Source organism: Thalassophryne amazonica, chromosome 16 (genome assembly GCF_902500255.1).
Source record: "Thalassophryne amazonica chromosome 16, fThaAma1.1, whole genome shotgun sequence".
Classification (NCBI taxonomy): domain Eukaryota; kingdom Metazoa; phylum Chordata; class Actinopteri; order Batrachoidiformes; family Batrachoididae; genus Thalassophryne; species Thalassophryne amazonica.
The window spans coordinates 10,048,874-10,070,354 of record NC_047118.1 but is presented as its reverse complement, the minus strand read 5'-3'; the positions used below and the strand labels follow the sequence as shown (position 1 = coordinate 10,070,354).

The following is a 21,481-nucleotide window of genomic DNA, read 5'->3' as shown; positions in this document are numbered from 1 at the left end:
TGTCTGCTACCTACAACGCGTGTGGAATGTTCCAGTGTCCAGGCATGCAGGTCCTCCTTCATCCTTTCTTTCCCACTTGAAGCATGAAGCAGACGTTAGGATTTTCACCGGCCTTTGGTTCCCTGCAGCCGGTAGTTTTCCCCTCTCTACCCGATCTATTCACTCTCCCTCGTCCCCTCCATGTCCACCTCCTCTCCTTCATCTTCCTCTTGTGAACCCAGCCAAGGCAGCGAAACACACTGATGATTTATTTATGGCAGGGAAACCATTTTTGCCGCTTTCCTTACAACTCTGTCTCTTGCGCTCATGTGCGCACGCGCGCCGTCTCTTCTCGTGTTTGTCTGTCTCTGAAACTGGATGTGACAGTGATGCTAAATGGGGTGTTCTCTCACCTGTTGTGATGAGATGGAATGTGCAGGTGGCAGAGCTTACACACTCTCCACTGCAGTGTTGTGCTTAGATCATGGCATCTGCTTACTCTGAGGTTAAGGCAGTTTGATTAAAGTGTTTTTAGCAATACTTCAGCACCTGACATTTGGATTGACAGAAGGTGATGACTTTATCTAAAGTCTTAAACCCAGAGATCAGACGTTAGGCACCCTATCTTGATGATGTACAGCACATAATCTAAGGTGTGCAGCTCAAGTGCATTTGGGGTCTGTCCCGCTTTGCTATATGGCTCACAGGTACAGAGTCTCTTCAATAATAATGGGTGTGTTTTGGGCGAAACATGGATTACACCAATCAGATTGTGACCTGTCACTCTTTCAGAGTTGTGGACTGGCATTAGGTGTATTGCTATTTAAATGGCAGACTCAGCATGTGACAGAAGTGAGAGGTTTTCTGGCGAGGTAAAAGGTCTGCACACAAAGCGTCAAAGGACATAGGGTAGGGAGGGGTGTTATTTCAAAAAAATTGGAAATCTATAAATGTTTGCATGGAATATGGAAATATACACAGAATAAACCATAGCAGGATAAATTTTGGGTCATTTGGTTCCAAAAACCCATATGGACGGAGCCAGTGAAAATATCAGGTTCAAAAATCGCCAAAAATATCGATGAAAACGTCATATCTTGAGAACCGCTGCACCTAGAGATTTGAAATTTGGCTCCAAATGTTGCTTGACCCCAAGTTTATATTCAACTTCTATAGTAACAATCAGCCTATCTGGTGTTTTTTAAGAGTAAGTTGAGTATAATCATCACATGTAAAGAATGACATGGCTGCAATGAAGTAATTATAAGCAACAGAGTGGTTTTCTACGTCAACAGCACATATACGACACACGCGTTGACTTGAAATTTTCAAACGCTCTGTCCATATGGGTTTTTGGAACCAAATGACCCAAAATTTATCCTGCTATGGTTTATTCCGTGTATATTTCCATATTCCATGCAAACATTTATAGATTTCCAAATATTTTGAAATAACACCCCTCCCTACTAGGCGATCATGTATGAGTGCAGCATCCACCAAAGGTCCCTGAGGTGAAGCAGTTCAGCGTTTTATTCCAGCAACACCTCCTCCTTCCTCCATATCCATCCCCTCATCGCCAACAATCTCAGACTACATGACAAGCTCACTTCTTGGAGTAGTACAGCCACAAGGACAGCAATAAAAGCTCAAATTGTAGATAACGTAAATCTTAACCCCTCAGCCGAACCCTAACATGGAGTGAAGCTTTATCGTGACATCACCAAAGTGGGTTTTTATGTATTATTCATGTTGTGTGGTAGTGTAAAATTGCAGTTAGATCCATTTGTGTTCTCCTGTCAGCAAACTGAAAGCCAATGTAAAAAAAAAATAAAAGGAATAAAGAGTTATTAAAGTTTAGCATTTTTCCATGGGTTTTTGCATTTGTTTAATTTTCAACTGTTGTTTTCTATTCATTTTCTGGGTAGTTGCTGGTGAGGGCTAAAGGTTTGTATACATGTTGTGTAAAGTGTGTCTAAATATTGCAACATGTATATACTTAGCAGAACACTGCTACACCCAAATTATGATCAGGTTTTTGGTCATCTGTGTTATAGTTGCTTTCTGCTGCAGCACGATAGCATTAAACCAATGCTGCACCTGATTGTAAGACAAACATGCCCATAGGTACAGACGAGCACAAGAAGAGTTGGTGTGTTAACTTGATTGAAATGTTGGACCTATTCTGCATTAGAGCCTTTATATTTTAGATTGGGTCTGCAAGTTTGCATTGCAACAAGGAATGCTCTGGGCCATGACAGGCATGCAGTACTATAGAGGTCCTGAGGCCAATTAGTACTCAGAGCATGAAGCAGATGAAAGTCTTCAGCTCCCTCTAGAAGAAATACAAGTCCATGTTACATCCCCAGCCAAAGTCAGTACCCAATTACAGCTGGATACTGCAGATAAAGTGTGTTGTTAAAGGACACAGGCAGATAGCATGGCTGGGAATCGAACCTAGGTCTACATACTGGTAATCCAACCTCTAGTCTACTGAGTTACCCGCCGTATGTGTGCATATTAACAAATGTTTTTCCTGTTGTTAATATGAACATTAAATGAATCAAAAACAGCTGCAGAACAATGGAACAAAATCTAATCAGGCACGATTTATTATCATTAAAAATGCAACACTTGAACCTTTTGTATCACTGCAGCAGTATTTACAGTAAATACTGTAAATGACACTGATGCCCCCATCACACACAGCCAGAATGAGGCCGAATGGCGTCAGAACGACTATTCGGCCCACATCCAAAAAGTGTCGAGTTGCAGTTCGAAAACGTTCTGACAGCCATCTGCGAGAGTCCACACAGTTCCACATGAATTTGAAGCAGTTCAGCCACTTCGGCCAGCGGCCCCGATTGTTTTGCACATTCAAAACCCTCCGGGTGCCGTCGAGATGGGACACCTATCAGATGGCAGCCCATGTGCAGTCTGAGCACCATCTGACCGCAATTTATATAGTCTGATGGCAGCAAAACAGGATCCAAAACTATTTGAGCGTGTACAAGTGAACCTCGAGATGGATCTGGCAGAGCAGCGCTCCCTCCAACTCCGGTCCTGTGTTTGCCATCCAGACGTTTGGACATTGGACAGTCTTCAACGCTTTTTATGGCCGTCTGACGGCAGTCTGTGTCATCTAACTGTTGTCTACATACGCTTTGGATGCCATCGTGCAGGTATGGACGAAGTAATCCAGATGCGTTCTGACACTGCTGACCACGCCTCTTTCCCTCCCAACTGCAGTCCAATGATGGCAATATTTGCCGTGTCGGGCTGGTTCCTGCACATTCTTGCTATATGTGACTGGGGCTTCATAAAAGCATTTGTCAGATGATGTAGTTAGACCTCACTCATAGTTGGATTAGAAGAGTTTCTCAAACACATGCAAGAATTGATTGTAATGTATTTAAATAATTTGTTGAACAAATTAGCACTTACAGGAAAGAGCACAAATGTGAAAGATTTGCATATTATTCTGTTGTCTTTCATTTTCAAGAATATTCTGTCAGTATTTTCAGCGTTTGATTAATACTGCCGTCACATTAGGGATTGACAACACAGCTTGAATGTTTTTTTTTTCCTTTGAGTGTTTAGTTTGATGTAAATGAAGGGGGCTGAAAGCTTAGTACTGCAATAAATTTTGTTTTTTTTGTTTTTTATAACTTCAAGTTTAAATTATTTAATAAAATCACCAACTGAGTTACAGCCTGACATTAATCAGAGAACACATACTGTATTACCAGCATGCTTTATTTGCTCACAAACAAGCTGAACTGACTCATTGCTAGCATGCTAGGTTGCTAATAAATGAACAATTAAATGAAATGAGTGCATTTTTACTATCCAGGATAGTCTGACAGACTACAAATTGTATTAATCTTTTAATGAATCAATCACTTAGTCTGGCAAAAGTTGGTAAAATTGATACAGACTGACTAGCTAATATAACCTTGTTGACATGATATATGGGGTTCCATAGGGGTCTGTCTTAGGCCCCCTGCTTTTCTCCCTGCATATAGCACCCCTTGGGCATATATTGCAGCGGTATGGGATTACTGTTCATTGCTACACTGATGACACTCAGTTGTACATGTCGATAATTGCTGGCAATCTCAAACACATGAAATCCTTAGAGGATTGCCTTGCATCAGAGAAAAGCTGGATGTCCAGCAATTTCTTATTTTTAAACTTGGACAAGACGGAAATGATGGCCCTTTGTCCAGCGAGACATTAACATCAGTTTGACCAGCAAACGCTTACCCTTGGCTCGTGGGTCATACATCACACTGACAAACTGAGGAACTTTGGGGTCTTTTTTTTATCCCACATTGTCCTTTGATCGACACACTAGAGATATCTGAAAGACTGCTTCCTTTGAAATATAGCAAAGATTCATCCCATCCTGTCTATAGCTGATGCAGAGACTGATCCATGGATTTGGCTCTTCTAGACTGGACTATTGCAATGTTCTATTCTCTGGTTTACTGCAGTCCAGTATTAGGGGTCTCAAATTGCTTCAAAATGCTGCTGCCAGAGTTTTGACAAGAAGCAGAAAATTCGACCCCATTACACCAATTTTGGTGTCTCTTCACTGGCTTCCTGCCTCTGTAAGGTCAGATTTTAAGATTCTGTTACGAAACTATAAAATTATTCACTATTCACAGACTAGCACCTCCCTACTTAGCTGGTCCTTGTTGTTGTTCTACACTTTATCTGTGATAGTACTTGTCCTGACGATTACCTTTGACATGAACATCAGCCATGGGGAACTGCCCATGTCAGGCGAAGGTAAATGGTAAATGGACTGCATATATACATATAGCACTTTACCATCTGCATCAGATGCTCAACACACTTTACAATAATGGCTCACATTCACCACGAAGTCAGGGTGCTGCCATACAAGGTGCTCACTACACACTGGGAGCCAGTGGCAGTCCTAGAGTGATTTACTCCCCGGGCGAAACCCCCTGCATGCCTTCCCCCCCGCGCACACTAACATGGCCACCACCTCCGCCCCACCACCCATGAAAACACTAACTTCATCCAGAACACCCACAATCCCACAAATTAACTCACAACAGCTATTTTCAAGAACAAATTTCCGGTTTTAATGTCTACTGCAATAACAAACACAAATATAAACAATAATTACTTCAATAAAGTTTTTGAACATAAAAAAAAACAAAAGACTCAGTGACTTCACATTACAACTATGTACAGTAGATGGTATTTAAGAAAGCACAACTGCACTACAGCACCACCCGATGGTCAAAATATTGCACGTCATTCAGTTTTACCAACAGAGTGCACTTTGCATTATCATCGAGTATCATTCACCATAATGAACAAGACTTAAACCTCCATTAATGTCGCACCATATAAATAACAAAAGAAGTTAAACAATCTGTATATTACAGAATACCATGAAGTGACAAAAAATGTACAAAAAAAACCCCCTATACATTAAAGTGGCAAAAATGGTAAAGCACAATCGTATCATAAATAAATGAACGAACGACAGAGGTAAATTCTATACCCATTACTGTACACATAAGAAGAAATAACAAACACTATTGTGTATCATAAGTAACAGGAAGCAACAAGTGAAGAAGTTAACACTCTTTAAAGGCAAAAATGGCAAACCACAATAATTTGTCATGAATAACAAGAAGTGCAAAAGTAGTAAGAGGAAAACAGTCTATATACAAAAGTTTGCAGGAGGGCATCATAATTGTTTGCCACAGTGCTCATTATCCGTGATGTGAAATTCCATCGCGTAGGAGCATTTCTGGGCAACCTTGAACAGCCTGCAGACTCAAGAAAAGACATCCTCTTTGTGGAGTTTGAGAAAAAAAATGTGGCAAACCCAGAGAGTGATACAAAAAAATATTCTGCACTCAGATAAGCATTTAGCCCCCTGAGACAGAACCAGATTGTCTGTGTGCATAGCAATGCACAAACATTGCCCTGGGGGCTATTGCTTTAACTTTGGCCTGCAAACCATTGAGAGCTGAAGCCATGACAGCAGCTATGGCTTCTTCGTAAGGAAGACTATCAAATGGCTTCGCCAAAATCCGGTCCACAACATTCAAATTGTCTGCCATTATGTGCAGCTTGCTACCTAGCTAGCTCGCTAGCTAGTGTGACGTTTGTCCGCCTGTGAGTGCTTTGTGACGGTGAAGGAGCTCAGCATCACCCGCTGCTCGGTAGGGACAGAAACTGCGATAGAAGTCAGAAAGAGTGATAGAAGTCAGTCTCCAAACACAAGCAGCTACAAAAAACACACCAGAAATAGAAGCTTGATTTGTCGCTAGTCATTTTTAACAAAGAAAATGCCGCTAAGAGGATTAGGAAAGTCTCCAGTTCAACTCAGAACAGAATGAAAATTAAAAAATGCTCCCACGGATGTTTACACCAAAAGATCGCTGATTCGCTCATTTCGCTGTCAATCAAAAAGGGATTCAGCCTCAGACAGATCATCCAATCATCATGCAGAAGCTGAGCGTCCGGGCCAGCCGAGGCCCGCCCACTGCCCCATAGACCCCCCAGACACGCTGAGTGTCCAATGGGCGGGACAAAGCCCCGCATTTATCCAATGACTCGTCTCGTTTCGCAGCAGTCTTTGCTTCGCTATTAAACTCTGTGGTCGCTCAGCATCCACACTGTTTAAATACATACCTTTTTCCTTTGCTCGTTTCTCCTTTTCTTCTTTCTTTTTCTTTCGAAATTGGACACCTGATGGCTTTGATCATTTCCTATCCATGATTATGTCTTACTCCATTTCGACCACCTCCTCGTCCAAACATTGAATGAGTCCCCCCTCCCCCTGCACAAACTCTGCACTGTGCAGCGTTGCTCACCTAACGCAAGAGGTGAGATGGGGGGGGCGCTCTGCCATAACGTAACCACGAACTCCCCCGTCAGGACAACCCCCCCCCCCCCACCCCGGTTTTATTTTTATTTTATTTTATTTTTTTGGACAGTTTTTTTTTTTTTTCGCACACTCGTGCCCCCCCCGGCCCCCCCGCGATGCCGCCCCGGGCGGCTGCCCAGTCGGCCCGCCTCAGGACCGCCCCTGCCGGGAGCACCTTAGGGATTAAGGATCTTGCCCAAGGGCCCTTAGTGATTTTCCGGTCATGCTGGAATTTGAACCTCTAGTCTCTAGTCCAACGCTTAACCACTAGACCATCACCTTCCCCAGGCTACTCCCGAAGACACACACACACACACACACACACACACACACACACACACACACACACACACACACACACACACACACACACACACACAGGCCAGCCACAAACTGTTTAACCATGTGTAAATAGTTAAAGTAGTTGATAAAACATTCTTAATGCTGTTGTTTCTGCATGAAAATGTTGCTTTTCATCCCAATAATGAGCAATTCATTAGCGATACAAGGATGTCTTGTTCATCTCGTCGAAGTTTTAGTTATTGATTTGTTCAGATATCATTACTTTCATCAACCTTCGTTCAATACATCAGATTTGGGAGGTTGAACAAAGTTGGATGAAAGTCAAACAAAATGCTAACGTTATGAAAACTAAGCAAACTATAAGAAACCGTCAAGTACAAAAGCAAAACAAAATACAGACGAGTTTAGGTTGTCGGCGGTAATCGTTCGTAAGCGCTAGCTGCAGGAACAAACCTGAACAGAGGTTAAACGATGCCATAAAGCTAGTGAATGTCCAGATTTCTTGTTACATTTGGGCTTAGTTGTCAGTTAGTGTTGTGTGCAGTGGTGGGGCACAGTTCCGCTAATCCGCTAACTGCTAATTAGCGATGCTAACTTTTTTGTTAGCGGATTAGCTTTTCAGCTAACTTCGAAAACCATCAGCGGACCAATTAGCATCTGCTAAATTTAGTTTTGCTAACTTTTAGCCTGCTAACTTTTTTTTTTTTGCTGGCATACTAAGTAAAGCCAAACGGTCAAAAACATTTGTAAACCATAAAATCGGGAGAACAGGTGAACGTCAGGCTGTGAGTCTGAGTCTGAACACCATTTTGAAAAAACTAAATGGTCAGACTTATAATCACAGAAATGATTCCGCTCCCACTTTCGAAAAATCGGCGAGTGTCAGCACTGAACTTTAATTTGTACTTCTGCATGTCCAGACTGCTCAGAGTTTTTAATGGAAATACATTGTGATCAGGTGGGACATTTTATCTGATGTGAGCAAAAAATCTGCTGTACAAAATCCGTTATATACAGTGTTTATTACATGGAAAACAATACAAAAACTTTGGGACTTTTTTTTTGTCTGGTGACTGTGAATATCTGTTTTATATGATGACTGTTTAGCGTTTTACTGTACATGGAACTGAACAATAAATTTACCTCTCAAAGCTTTGATGATGATGTCTCCTTCCATCCCACACGGCTGACATTATTTTCCCAAATTTTTCTTCTGTTCGGACCTGAAGGGAATCTGTACATCTTGAAGCCCTTGCTGTGACTATTTGTGCATCTGAATGCACTGCAACCCGGCATTTTCAGCAAATAATAAATAAAACAGCTGGATTTACATGCAGACACATTAACAGCCAACGCGATTTTTGCCCCAAGATGGCACCATGTACATAGTTATGACATTTAATTGATAGTCTCTTTTAGAACAGTTTATGCTTAAGTAGGAAGTAATTTTATTAAAAAAAATATATATGTATCATGACTATCATATGGCCATATTCACCAAATTCCAGTCACTTCATTTGGCATAATATGACTTTCTCATGTTCGATACAGTAACTATACTGGAACTTTCAGTATCTGTTCTATTCCAGTGCCAATGCCACTTGGTTACCTATTTCCCTGTCTTTAAAATAATTAATCTGTTAATAACAAACATTTACCTGGATGTGTGTTGTTAATCTAGCCAGCTAAAAAAACATCAAATCAAGCTGTGAAACAAATATTTTACTTACCCTAAAGAACAACATACATCACCTGCAATGGTGGTTCTCAAGCTGGCACCATCTAACCAGCACATTTTCCATCTCTTTCTGCTCTGCCACAAGCTCAATAGCTCATTCTGGTATCTGTTAGTAGTTTATTGGCTGAGCATATCTGAGGACTCAAATAAGATTGGGATTGTTCTTGGGGTTTTGTTTGTTTTTGTTTTATTATTTACGATATTCGATCAAGTCATTTTGGTGCATATGGACAAATCCCAATCCCAAAGACTGGACTGGCACAACCCTAGTGTCACCACTAGAAGTTCCTAGGTACATTTGTGTTTCAGTTGTTGTGTCAACAAGCTAACTAGACTTACTGATTGACTACACTGTTCATTCAAATTTTGAGGTCTAACGTGTGGAAAAGCCATTGTCATTTCTGATGTTTCAATTTATTTTCATTTATATAGCAGCCTCATGTTGTTTATAACTTCTACCATTGGCACCATTTCCCTTCTTGCTTGTCAACCAGTGAAACGAAAGTAATAGCAAGTGGTATCATGCTTTTTTTTTCCTCCAAAATCTGGCAAACCATGCCCTACATGATCTCATTGTAATACTTTTGTGTTATCTGTCTGTCTAAATCGGTGTATGCTAAAGAAGTAGTAAGATATCAGGGACTGGTGATTGGAATAATCTCAAATCAACCAATGAGCTAATCTCTTTAAACTTTGTCGATTGCCTGCAGATGGTTAAGTCTTGCCCTGAGCTTCACTGACAGAATTGAGGATTTTACGCTGTCATTCATCAGCACCTGTCTTTGTCTGCCCATCTCCAAATTACTTTACCTCCCCATCAGCGCTACTTCAACCTCCTGTCAGTCGTTCTGTCGCTTCGTTGGTCTTTGGGTCAGGCGGTGTGTTAGCCGACCGCGTCGTTACACTCGGAGGGCGTTTCCTTCCAGCGATCTTCTCTTCATTTGTTTGTTTGTTTGTCAGAGAGCGAGCGTGAGAGAGACGCGTGGAGACAGAAATAGTTTTAAGTCCAGTGAGGGGAAATATAATATGCCCTAGAAGCAGGAGAACTAATTGAGAGATGGAGAGAGAGAGACGAGCTTATCTTTGGACTTTCTGGAAGAAAATGTGTGCGAGGAAAAAAAAATGAACAGAGAATGAAAAAAAAGTGTTAGCTTCAGAGAAATGTGAGAGCCAATAGCTTGAATTACATTGAATTACATTACATTGCTGACTTGATTCAGCCCGCAGCCTCAGATCTTTAGGTCAGAACCTGTTGATGGTTCCTCGAACCTCCTTTAAAACTCGAGGAGACCGATCTTTTAAAGCCGTAGCGCCTCGTCTCTGGAACGAACTCCCTCCGTCCCTGCGATCCCTGGACTCTGTTGAGATGTTCAAAAAGCAACTAAAGACTCTACTTTTTAAACAGGGTTTTTATGGCCAATAATCTTTTAGTACTGAGTGTTTTACTGTATATTTTTATTGTTTTACCTTGTAAAGCGCTTTGTGACCCCTGTCTGTGAAAAGCGCTATATAAATAAAGTTTACTTACTTACTTACTTAATTGAAAGAAAACTGGGAAGATTGAAAGCTGTTTAGTGAGAGAGAGGGAGAGAGAGAGAGAAAGCAACAAAGAAAATGTTGCTTTAGTGAAAGAAAGACAGAGAGGGAGAAAGATAGATGGCTGTTTGGTGCTACTGCTGCTGCCAGTCATTACCTAGTCAGGCCTCAGCGGCAGGTTGGCAGAACGAGCTCTAATTGAGGAGGCCGGTGACTCGGAACCGCGGAGAAAGAGAGAGAGCGAGGCGAGCTTTGCTCTTTGCTCGGACGTAAATTGGACTGTCACTCAGAAAACACATTCAAAATACATTTGCATTTGTCACAAAAGGTTCCCGTACTGTAACAACAAAGCTCATCAAACGTAGCAGTACGAGTGTCAAATACTGGGCATTATTTATGTCCAGTATAGTCACGTTTGGGAGTATGCACTGGTACCACAACATGGAACCACCCTGGGTACAGCTAACCTAAATGTTATCGTCAGTAAGTGCTAATATCATGCTAACTAAAAAGCTAACTGCTTTAATGCTAAGCCAGTAAACATTTAGCTGAAGCTACCACTAACTTTTAGTATATATTTACATAAATTTGACTATAGTCACATTTGAGAGCGTGCGCTGGTGCCACACAAAGGAACTGCCCCAGGTACTGGGGTGAGCTAACCAAAAAGTTATCTGGTGGGCACAGCTAACTAGAATGTTAGCTTCAATAACCATTAATCCGTTAACTGAAAAGTTCATCTTTTATGACGCTAAACCGATAAACCACTAAAAAAGATTATCTTTATTACAGATAACCAATAACCGATAACTTTTAGTATTGATTCGGATACGGCCACATCAGATTACACTGTCGGCTTCTGATAAACCAGTTTCACTTTCACTTTTCGCTGCTGGGTAAATTCAAGGAACACAAACACATAAGAACACACGAAAAATGAATGAATAAAAAATAAAACCCCAAACACTGTCATCATCTTTCAAAAGCAGTAAAACACAGTATTAGAAGTCACAGTTTATCTCGATATTATATACACATACTAAAAAGCTGCAGCTTTTTTCACACGTTTTGAACCCTGCGGCTTAAACAACCAAAATACATCCATTAATGCATTGATTGGCAGAGTAAAATACACATAGTAAATATAATTTTTTTTTTAATCCAAAACAGTGTCTAAACAGTGAAGAAAAGTCCCTCTGTAACACAGCTGTGCCGTGAGAGCTCTTCCCCCCCACCAAGTCTTGACAATTAAATTATCCCGTCAACCACAAAGAAATAAAATAATGTTAAAATTAGTCCGTTTTGTTTGTGTTGAGCGGATGATAACAGTGTAATGTCCAAAGTGAACCTGAACTCAAAATTCAAATTCAAATTTATTAATTTATATAGCGCCAATTCACGACAAAATCATCGCAAGGCGCTTCACAACATAAAAAACAATTAAAAATTTAAAACACAATAAAAACAACCATAAAAGAAAGGCAGCAGTAAAAGAATAGAAAATTAAAAACACATCATAACACTAATGATAAAACAGGGAAAATAAATGAGTCTTTAAACGTGATTTAAAGGTCTCCACAGTGTCCGACTGCCGAATGTGTGCCGGCAGATCGTTCCACAGAGCTGGGGCATGATAGGAAAAAGCTCTGTGACCGGCAGACTTTTTATTCACCCTGGGAACACACAGAAGTCCTGCACCCTGAGAACGCAGGGCCCGAGCTGGTACATAGGGGCTTATCAAGTCAGCCAGATAGGGAGGTGCAAGTCCATGAACAATTTTATAAACTAAAATCAGTACTTTAAAATCCGATCTTGCAGAAACAGGAAAGCAGTGCAGGGACGCCAAGATTGGCGTAATGTGGTCAAACTTTCTGCTCCGTGTCAAAAGTCTGGCAGCAGCATTCTGAACCAATTGAAGACCCCTGATCCTGGACTGCGGTAAGCCAGAGAATAGAGCATTACAATAGTCCAATCTAGAAGAGACAAACGCATGAATCAAAGTCTCAGCATCAGCCATAGACAGAATAGGACGAATCCTCGCTATATTTCGCAAATGGAAGAAGGCAGTCCTTGTAATGTCTCTAATGTGGAGATCAAAGGACAACGCAGGATCAAAAATTACTCCAAGGTTCCTCACTTTATCTGTATGATGTATAACACACGGACCTAAGCTAAATGCTAGCTGATCAAATTGATGCCGATATCTCGCTGGACCAAAACCCATCACTTCAGTCTTATCAGAATTTAAAAGTAGGAAGTTACTAGACATCCAACTTCTTACTGATGCAAGACAATCTTCCAAGGATTTTATGTGAGTAAGATTACCAGCAGTTATTGGCATATACAATTGAGTGTCATCAGCATAGCAATGAAAGGGAATGCCAAAATGCCGCAATATATTCCCGAGGGGTGCTACATAAAGAGAAAAAAGCAAGGGGCCCAAAAGGGATCCCTGAGGAACCCCAAACTTCATGTCTCTACGATCGGAGGAGGTTCCATTACACAATACACAGTAGGAACGACTGGACAGGTACGACGTCAACCATGCAAGAGCAGTTCCAGTAATCCCAAAGTGATTCTCCAGCCTATTGAGTAGAATATGGTAATCCACAGTGTCAAATGCAGCACTAAGATCCAGCAGCACCAGGGCCGTAGTGATATCTGAGTCCATCGCTCGCAAAAGGTCATTCACTACTTTAGTAAGTGCTGTCTCTGTGGAGTGAAATTTTCTAAAAGCAGACTGCAGTGGCTCAAAAAGATTATTCTCAGTGAGGTAGTCCACGAGCTGTCACGAGACCACTTTTTCCAGGATTTTAGAACAAAATGACAGATTTGATATCGGTCTATAATTCTTCAATACACTAGGGTTGAGATTAGATTTTTTAAGTAATGGTTTGATCACTGCAGACTTAAAACACCTAGGAACAGATCCAGAAGTCAATGAGAGATTTACAATTTCCAGCACAGTTGGTCCAAGAATGGGCCACAAGTCCTTAAACAGTTTCGTTGGTATAGGATCAATTAAACAGGTTGTGCTTTTAGTAGACGTCACGAGCTTCGTCAGTGCGCCTAATGAGATACCGTCAAAATCTGTAAATCTGGATACCACCTCAGTAGGCGCATCCACCTCCACAGCAGTATGCAGTGGTTGGGCCAAAGCCTGCTGAGATATACTCAACCTAATATCCTCAATTTTCTTCTCGAAGTAATCCAAGAAGTCCTGTGCTGAGAAAGGAGAGTGAATAACAGGTGGCTGTCCATGAATAAGAAGTGCTACAATTTCAAACAAAAACTTGGAATTATGCTTATTTTTATTAATCAAATCAGAATAATAGGCACGCTTTGTAGCCAGTAGTGCCTGCTTATAATCCAAGACAGCATCTCGCCATGCAAGATGGAACACCTCTAACTTAGAACTACGCCATTTCCGTTCAAAACCTCGAGCCTTCTGCCTAAGGTCACGCAGGTAACCATTAAACCAAGGTGAGTATGCCTTGGGAAGGCGTGTCCTCAAGAGAGGATGTGCAACCTTGTCCAGTGTGGCCTTGAGCGCTGAGTTCAAGCCATCCGCAAGACTATCTACTGATTGAATATTCTCTAACCCCGAGGCCAAAATTTCAGGCAGTCTGGCTTCGAGTTCTATCATAATTGAAGGAGTAATGCATCACCGCAAAGAAAGACAAGGCTTTTGATCCACTAGGCGCAGCAACATAAATGCACACCTAACAAATGAGTGGTCAGAGATCACCGAGGCAAGAGGCAAAATGTCAGTGTTTGTGACAGCAAGGCCACGTGTGAGTACCAGGTCAAGGGTATTTCCACTAGTATGTGTTGAATCCTGAATACATTGCTGGAATCCCAGCACATCCACAAGTTCCATAAATGACTTGCAAAGGGGATCAGAGGGCTTATTTATGTGAATATTAAAATCACCAATAATCAAAATGTTGTCCACACTAGCTGACAGGCTAGAGATGAATGCACCAAATTCATCTAAAAATTCAGAATATGGGCCAGGAGGCCTATAAACAGTGACAACATGGCATGACTGATTTCCATACTTCTGACCCTGACAATATGTAGCATCATGGGCAGAGCGGAGAGTCAGATGCTCAAACGAATTATATTTATGCCCCCCGACAGTCAAGAAGGTAAACTTGGATTTATAGATAAAAGCAACACCCCCGCCTTGCTTCGCACAACGAGACATGTGACTGAATGTGTACCCTGGTGGGCAGGCCTCATTCAGAGGAAGAACAGCTGTGGGTTTGAGCCAGGTTTCACATAACCCAATCATGTCCAAATGATGATCCATAATTAGATCGTTAATCAACAGGGATTTTGAGGACAAAGATCTGATGTTAATAAGACCCAAACTGAAGACTTCTGTCGGTTTGACAGACTGACATCTTTGAATAGGCCTGAGTATCTTAAAATCCACTCCACGTTTTCCATCCAGCACCCGGAGAGTGTCAGGAACCGCTGTTGTCACATCAGGACTACAATTCCCAGAAGCTGCAGCGCTCTGATGACGTGGGCGCCGAGCACCGATGCGCTCAGCTGACTGGATGACTGGCACAGACGACCCAGTTCGATGGAACACAAACTTTCTCCGGGAGCCTCTGTGGACACAGCGACGTCGGCGGAACAAGCCAAGCTCTCTGATAGCGAGAATGTCCCGAGGGACATTATTGTTGTTCAAGCTTCGTAGCTCAGCTGCAGAGTAGCTTAGCATCACGCCAGCCGAGGGAGTGAAATGCGGCGTCGTACAGCGCAAAGCAGGCAATAAACAATCAAAGATAACTAAAAATGCACACTGTAGGACCAAAAACCACGTTAAGTACATATCCAAAATAAAAATTACACTCAAGCCACTAAAAACCGAATTATACACGAGAAAACTGGAGAAAATCAGACGAGCGGCGAACACACAACGCCAGCAACTCTTCTTCGTCTCAACCCTATATTCTACATTACCCACAGTGCTCCCTGCATTGACCACCCAATCACATCTTTCACTTAATGATGACATCATCAGCAAGCGACAGGCAGCTAGTCTGCTACAGATACACAAAAGATGTACTAAAATGTTTGATTTTAGGGTTTACAAACTAAACTTTGCTCACTTTACCAGCAAAAAAAAAAAAAAAAAAAAATGTTATCAGAACTAAATATATCAGAAGATAATTGGTCCGATGATGGTTTTAAAACTTATCTGGAAAGCTAATCCGCTAACAAAAACATTAGCTTTGATAATTATCTGTTATCAGATTAGCTGAACTGTGCCACCACTGGAAACATGGGCGTCCCCTTGGTCTTGTCCAGCCACTGGAGTCCTCAACATTGAGGCACCTGTGTGCTGGAGTACGCACAGAGAAACTTGATAACTGTCCATAATGTTGTATCTGGTGTTCCCTCACACTGCTAATGATACTCGTCATTGGAGCCAGAGGTAACTGCTCATTTGACAGTCATTCCAATGCTAACCAGTGACATAAGCTGACAACTGGATGCGTTTGGTACCAGGTTGCTTGGCCCAGTAAAGAATCCAGAAAACGAACCATGGACTGCTATGGAAGTAAATCTGTGCCATCAGAGTTTGAATTAGAATTTTTAAGGTTGAATATTTTTAGCATCAAAATCAGTGTTTGAAGTTGAATTTCTAAGGTTGAATTTGTTTAGCATCAAATTATTCAGCCTCAAAAACTTCAACCTAAAAAAAATTCAACCTAAAAAAAAAAATTTTAAACCTTGAAAAATTCAGCCTAAAAAAATTCAACCTCAAAAAATTCAACCTAAAACAAATCAACCTAAAAAAAAAAATTGAACGTCAAAATTTAAACCTAAAAAAATTCAACCTCAAAAAATTCAACCCCCAAAATAATAGAAAAGCAAGGAGAAGCAATCGATCCCTGCCTCAATCATCCAACATCACAGACTTACTTCCATACATAAACGTTGGATGATTGAGACAGGGATCGATTGCTTCTCCCTGCTTTTCTATTATTTTGGGGTTGAATTTTTTTAGGTTGACGTTTTTGAGGCTGAATATTTTGATGCGAAACAAATTCAACCTTAGACATTCAACTTCAAATTCTAATTTTGATACTAAAAACATTCAACCTTCAAAATTCTAATTCAAACTCTGATGGCACAGATTTACTTCCATAGACTGCAAATACCAGGAAAATGCAGTAGAAAATCTGTAACCATGCCACCATATCATATAACCCAGAGCAGTGGCACGAACATGTCTTACTTAGAAAATCACACAATGCTGCCCCAGCACAGTCTGCAGACAAAAACAACTGTCCATCTCAACATACTCTCGCGTGCACACCGCAAATTGGAAAGCAAAAAGGTGGCCATCACTCGGCTGCTGTCACCTCTTGACAGCTGCTGATGAGACAGCAGAAGCTGCTCCTACACGATGGTGCAATGAACTTCACAGCAGAGCCAGAGAGAAGCTTTAGGCGGGGTTACTTGCCATCTGTCTGTGCCTAATGCTCACTGGGAAATCGGAGTGGGCTGTAGAAAAGGATGTTGCAGAGATGGCCAGATGCCACTGCGACAAAAATGTCACCTGGTCAACTGGTCGTATGGAGCCGCTGTCTTCCTCCCAGGTGACAACAGCGACTCTGTCCCTATGTTTTCATGATTCATCTTCCTCCTCTCCTTTCAGGTCTTATGCCCTCGTCATCCCGCTGTGTCAGCGCGGCCCGCATGCTGCCACTTCTTCCTACGGCCAACCCACACCCTCTCTGCAGTCTGTCCACCTCAAGCCAACCCTGCTTGCTGTGATGACAGTGCTGCCATGTTGTGGTGCACACACACTGCATGATAATTACTCACAACTCACCTGTTGTGTAGCTTCCAGCTTACCGCCCCATCCTCAAGTCCACATTGTGGATAGACAGAAATGCAGATGTTGAATTTCTTCCATGCATCCTTCCATATTCCACTGTTTATTTAGTTCCAAGTCACAGTGGCACTTGTGAGATATCCCAGACATCCTTCTTCCCAGCCACATCCTCCAGCTTTGACTGGGGATCCCACGGAATTCCCAGGCCAGAAGGGATATACAGTCCTTCCGGTGCATTCTAGGTCTACCATGTCTCTCCTTATAGTTGGAAGTCTGATGAAAAACTCTCCTGCTTCTTCCAAGGGTCTGACGAGTGAATCACACATCTGCCGCTTCTGTGCCGGGTCAGAGCCAAAGGCATCCAGATTCACAATCCCACTCCTGTCACTCTTTGCTGATTGCTGAAACACTTGTGAGTGCAGTGCAGAGTAGAAAATTTACATCCAGGGTTGATCTAAAGATGCTGATACGTGGGTTTGTTCAATGTGTTACTGTCATTGCAGACCGACAAACACATGGTCCTTGACAGAACCATACCCTGGTGTGATTGGTGGGAAATCCAAGATGATTGGGGGCTGGGTACATGTTGCAGCCTTCAGTTTCAATTTATTCAATTTATATAGCAACAGATCACAACAAAATTGCCTCAAGGTGGTTCACACAAGTAAGGTCTAAGCTTACCAACCCCCAGACCAAGCACACAGGGGACAGCGGTAAGGAAAAACTCCCTCTGATGATCTGAGGAAGAAACCTCAAGCAGACCAGACTCAAAAGGGTAACCCTCTGCTTGGGCCGTGCAACCGACACGATTGACAATACAAATATACAGGAAATTTTGGGAGTCCATGCTGGTGCACAGCATGTGAGGCTTGCAGACGTACACACCACTCCTATCTCTGGATGGAGCTGCACTTCAAACAGAGAGAAAAAACAGACTCAGGCATCAGAAAGACAACAAATGCAGCAAATACAGTATAATTTGTCAGCATTAAGCAACAAGAGAAACAAAAGAAATACTAAGGTGATCGCCGGCCACTAGGCCTAAGCTTCACTAAAAGACCCAGACTTTAGATAAAGTTGAGGCCGTGGCCTGCTCAGTTTCCCAATAAAATGAATGTAAAAGGGTATAAAGCATAGTAACATACTACGTCAGTATGCAAGCCATACTAAAGGGAAAATAAGTGCGTATTAAGTCTGGACTTGAAATTCTTTCAGAATCTGACTGTTTTACTGATGCAGGGAGATCATGCCACAGAATGGGGCACGATAAGAGAAAGCTCTGTGCCCGCAGACTTTTTATTCACCCTAGAGACACTTAGTCCTGCACCTTGAGAACACAGAGCCTGGGCCGGTACGTAGGGTTTACGTAGGGAGGGGCTACTCCGTGAATAATTTTACAGGCTAGTAGCAGAACCTTAAAATCTGATCTCACTGGGACAGGAAGCCAGTGAAGAGATGCCAAAATGGGTGTAATGTGGTCGACCTTTCTGCTTCTTGTCAAAAGTCTGGCAGCAGTATTTTGAACCAATTGGAGAGCCCTAATGCTGGACTGCGGTAAACCAGAAAATAGAACATTGTAGTAGTCCAATCTAGAAGAAACAAATGCATGAATCAAAGCCTCAGCATCAGCCATAGACAGGATGGGAAGAATCTTTGCTATATTTTGCAGGTGAAAGAAAGCAGCCCTCATAATATCGCTAATGTGGAGGTCAAAGGACAACATACGATCAAAAATTACCCCAAGATCCATCTTTACAGCCATTGGGTTCCAAGCCATCACCTCCTCCATCTGATCTGCTGTTTAGGACTTCTTGTTTCACCAGAACCTGGTTAGCTGTCTCATGCTCAGGGTACCTGCTAGCTGGGCCTTCATGGTTACTATAGTGACCGTGGGGCACATAAGGTGGTTGGATTTTGACACCCCCCAGTTGAATGTAGCCAACAACTGATAGCATATTGTGCAGCATGCAGGTCAGCATTCACACAAACGTGAGGCTCATAAAGCCAAAAACTCCCATCAAACACCTCAAGCAGAGGTCCCACTACACAATAGTCAATAGTCCAGACTTGTCTCTCTCAAACACACACACGCACAATGTAGCCTATAGCACTGCAACACAAACCCTTGAGCCATTTGACTTCAGGCATCCTGCACATGTTCAGCTGAATACTACTGTTATATATTTGCATATGCAAAACAACCTCAGCATAGAGGCACAACAGAGGCATCGTCATCACATACTCAAACTACCCCACATGGCTCCTTTGTGAAGTGCTGGCTCAATGCGGTGGAAGTTAAGCTGTGTTCTCAGGCAGGTGCCCCTAGTGCGGTCTGGCAGCAAGGTCAAATTTGTCCCAATGAAGGACCAGAATAAGTAGGACTTAAAAACCCTAATGAATTGGTCAAAAATGAATTTTTCACCTCACACAGAATGGTGAAAGCGGAGTCCTTTCCTGCACCTAGACCTGGATGGAGGACTTCCCTGGTGAGTAACTGGTGCTTGGAAATCCCTTAAAGGGGTTTAGTTAAGCTCAGCCTGAAACAGCAACATGGATTTCTACAGATTGTTCCAACCACCCACAGAGCTGGGCAAAGGGGATGGGTGCAAAACATTATACAGGGTGAACCCAAAAACACTCTGGTTTCAAATATGTGTGTGTGTGTGTGTGTGTGTGTGTGTGTGTGTGTGTGTGTGTGTGTGTGTGTGTGTGTGTGTGTGTGTGTGTGTGTGTGTGTGTGTGTGTGTGTGTGTGTGTGTGTGTGTGTGTATATATATATGTATATATATATATATATAGCCACTTGCTACTGCTTATGTAATCTGTATTTTTTAATATTTTTTGCTCATGTGAGTCAGATTGTTAGGATTATACAAATGCTAAATAACTGATTCGGCAGCAAATTTTGCAGCAAAAAATAAATCTAGCGCACTGTCTGTCGAAATAGTTGAGGTCTTCAGGTGGGCATCGTTTCATTAGTGAGAATTGTGTGTAGTTGCTGTGGTCTTTGAAGGTCACATGACATGCTTGAAGGTTTCCCTGCATCTGAACATTCAGTATGTACCAACACTGGTTAGGAACCTACTACCTAACCATTGATGCAGTACTTACTAAGTAAGCGAGTGAGTGGGAGGGACATCATTCGGGTGTGTTTTTTTACTAATTTTGGAAGGTCCTACCATATGACTTCCATACGGAAAAAAAAAATCACCCTTTCATTATTTACTGTAGTTACTATTTATTTTGGGCTTTCCCAGGAATCAAATCACTAAACAAAGTCCTATAATGAAAGAATAAATGCCAGTAATAAAAAGCACACTAAAATACGGAAGCATATTGCATTCACTTGATAAATTTATTTTTTGATTTGTTTTTCGGAGTAATTATTTGTTTTCTGAGTTATTTATTTATTTATTTTGTGGGAGTTGTTTTTCTCAGTAATTTATTTTTAGGTTTGTTTTGTTGTTTGTTTGTTTTTTACTATTTCTTGAGTCACCACGTAGCCAGCCTGAATGCATTTCAAATGCATCATCCTGTATCCGTGGAGCATACCGTATCTGTCCAACTGATCCTGGAGAAAAACTGCTATGTCGAGCAGATCTGAATGGGCTTTCCTTCTGAACAGCCGCAATGTCCTCAGGTGCCTGTGTGGAATCGACAAATTAATGATAATACCATCTATATGACTTAAAGACAGGATCTCCCGGTGTCTTAAACCCAGATCAAAGTAAAACTTGATTACACTGAACAATGTCATGTTTGTTACCAAATCAAGCTCTCAATGAATGAATGAGTTTTCAAATGCTCTCTAAACTCAGAAAAAAAATGGACTGAAAAACAGAAGAAAAAACAATATTCAGAAAATCAGGAAAAAATTACTCTGAAAAACCAACCATGAAAATAAATTACTCTGAAAAACAGAAAAACTCAGCAAAACAGAAATAATTATTCCAAAAAAACAGACAAAAAATAAATTGCTCAGAAAAAGAGAAATAATTATTCAGAAAAACAGACAAAAAATAAATTACTCAGAAAAACACAATTAATTACTCCGAAAAACAAACCAAAAAATAAATTTATCAAGTGAATGTTATACGCTTCCGTACTAAAACAACACACCAAAAAAAAAAAATCCTAAATTAAA

The 21,481-nt window shown here is 41.6% G+C and overlaps 1 protein-coding gene and 1 long non-coding RNA gene across 2 annotated transcripts in view; one reads left to right on the top strand and one right to left on the bottom strand.

Moving 5' to 3' along the window:
- znf385c (zinc finger protein 385C) overlaps nucleotides 1-21,481 on the top strand; it is a 453,093-nt gene that overhangs the window by 199,843 nt on the left and 231,769 nt on the right. The gene's annotated exons all lie outside the window — the stretch shown is intronic.
- LOC117527550 overlaps nucleotides 7,423-21,481 on the bottom strand; it is a 250,767-nt gene continuing 236,708 nt past the window's right edge. Inside the window, exon 3 of the long non-coding RNA XR_004565557.1 lies at nucleotides 7,423-7,462. This is a non-coding gene — a long non-coding RNA (uncharacterized LOC117527550). The remainder of the gene's footprint in view (nucleotides 7,463-21,481) is intronic.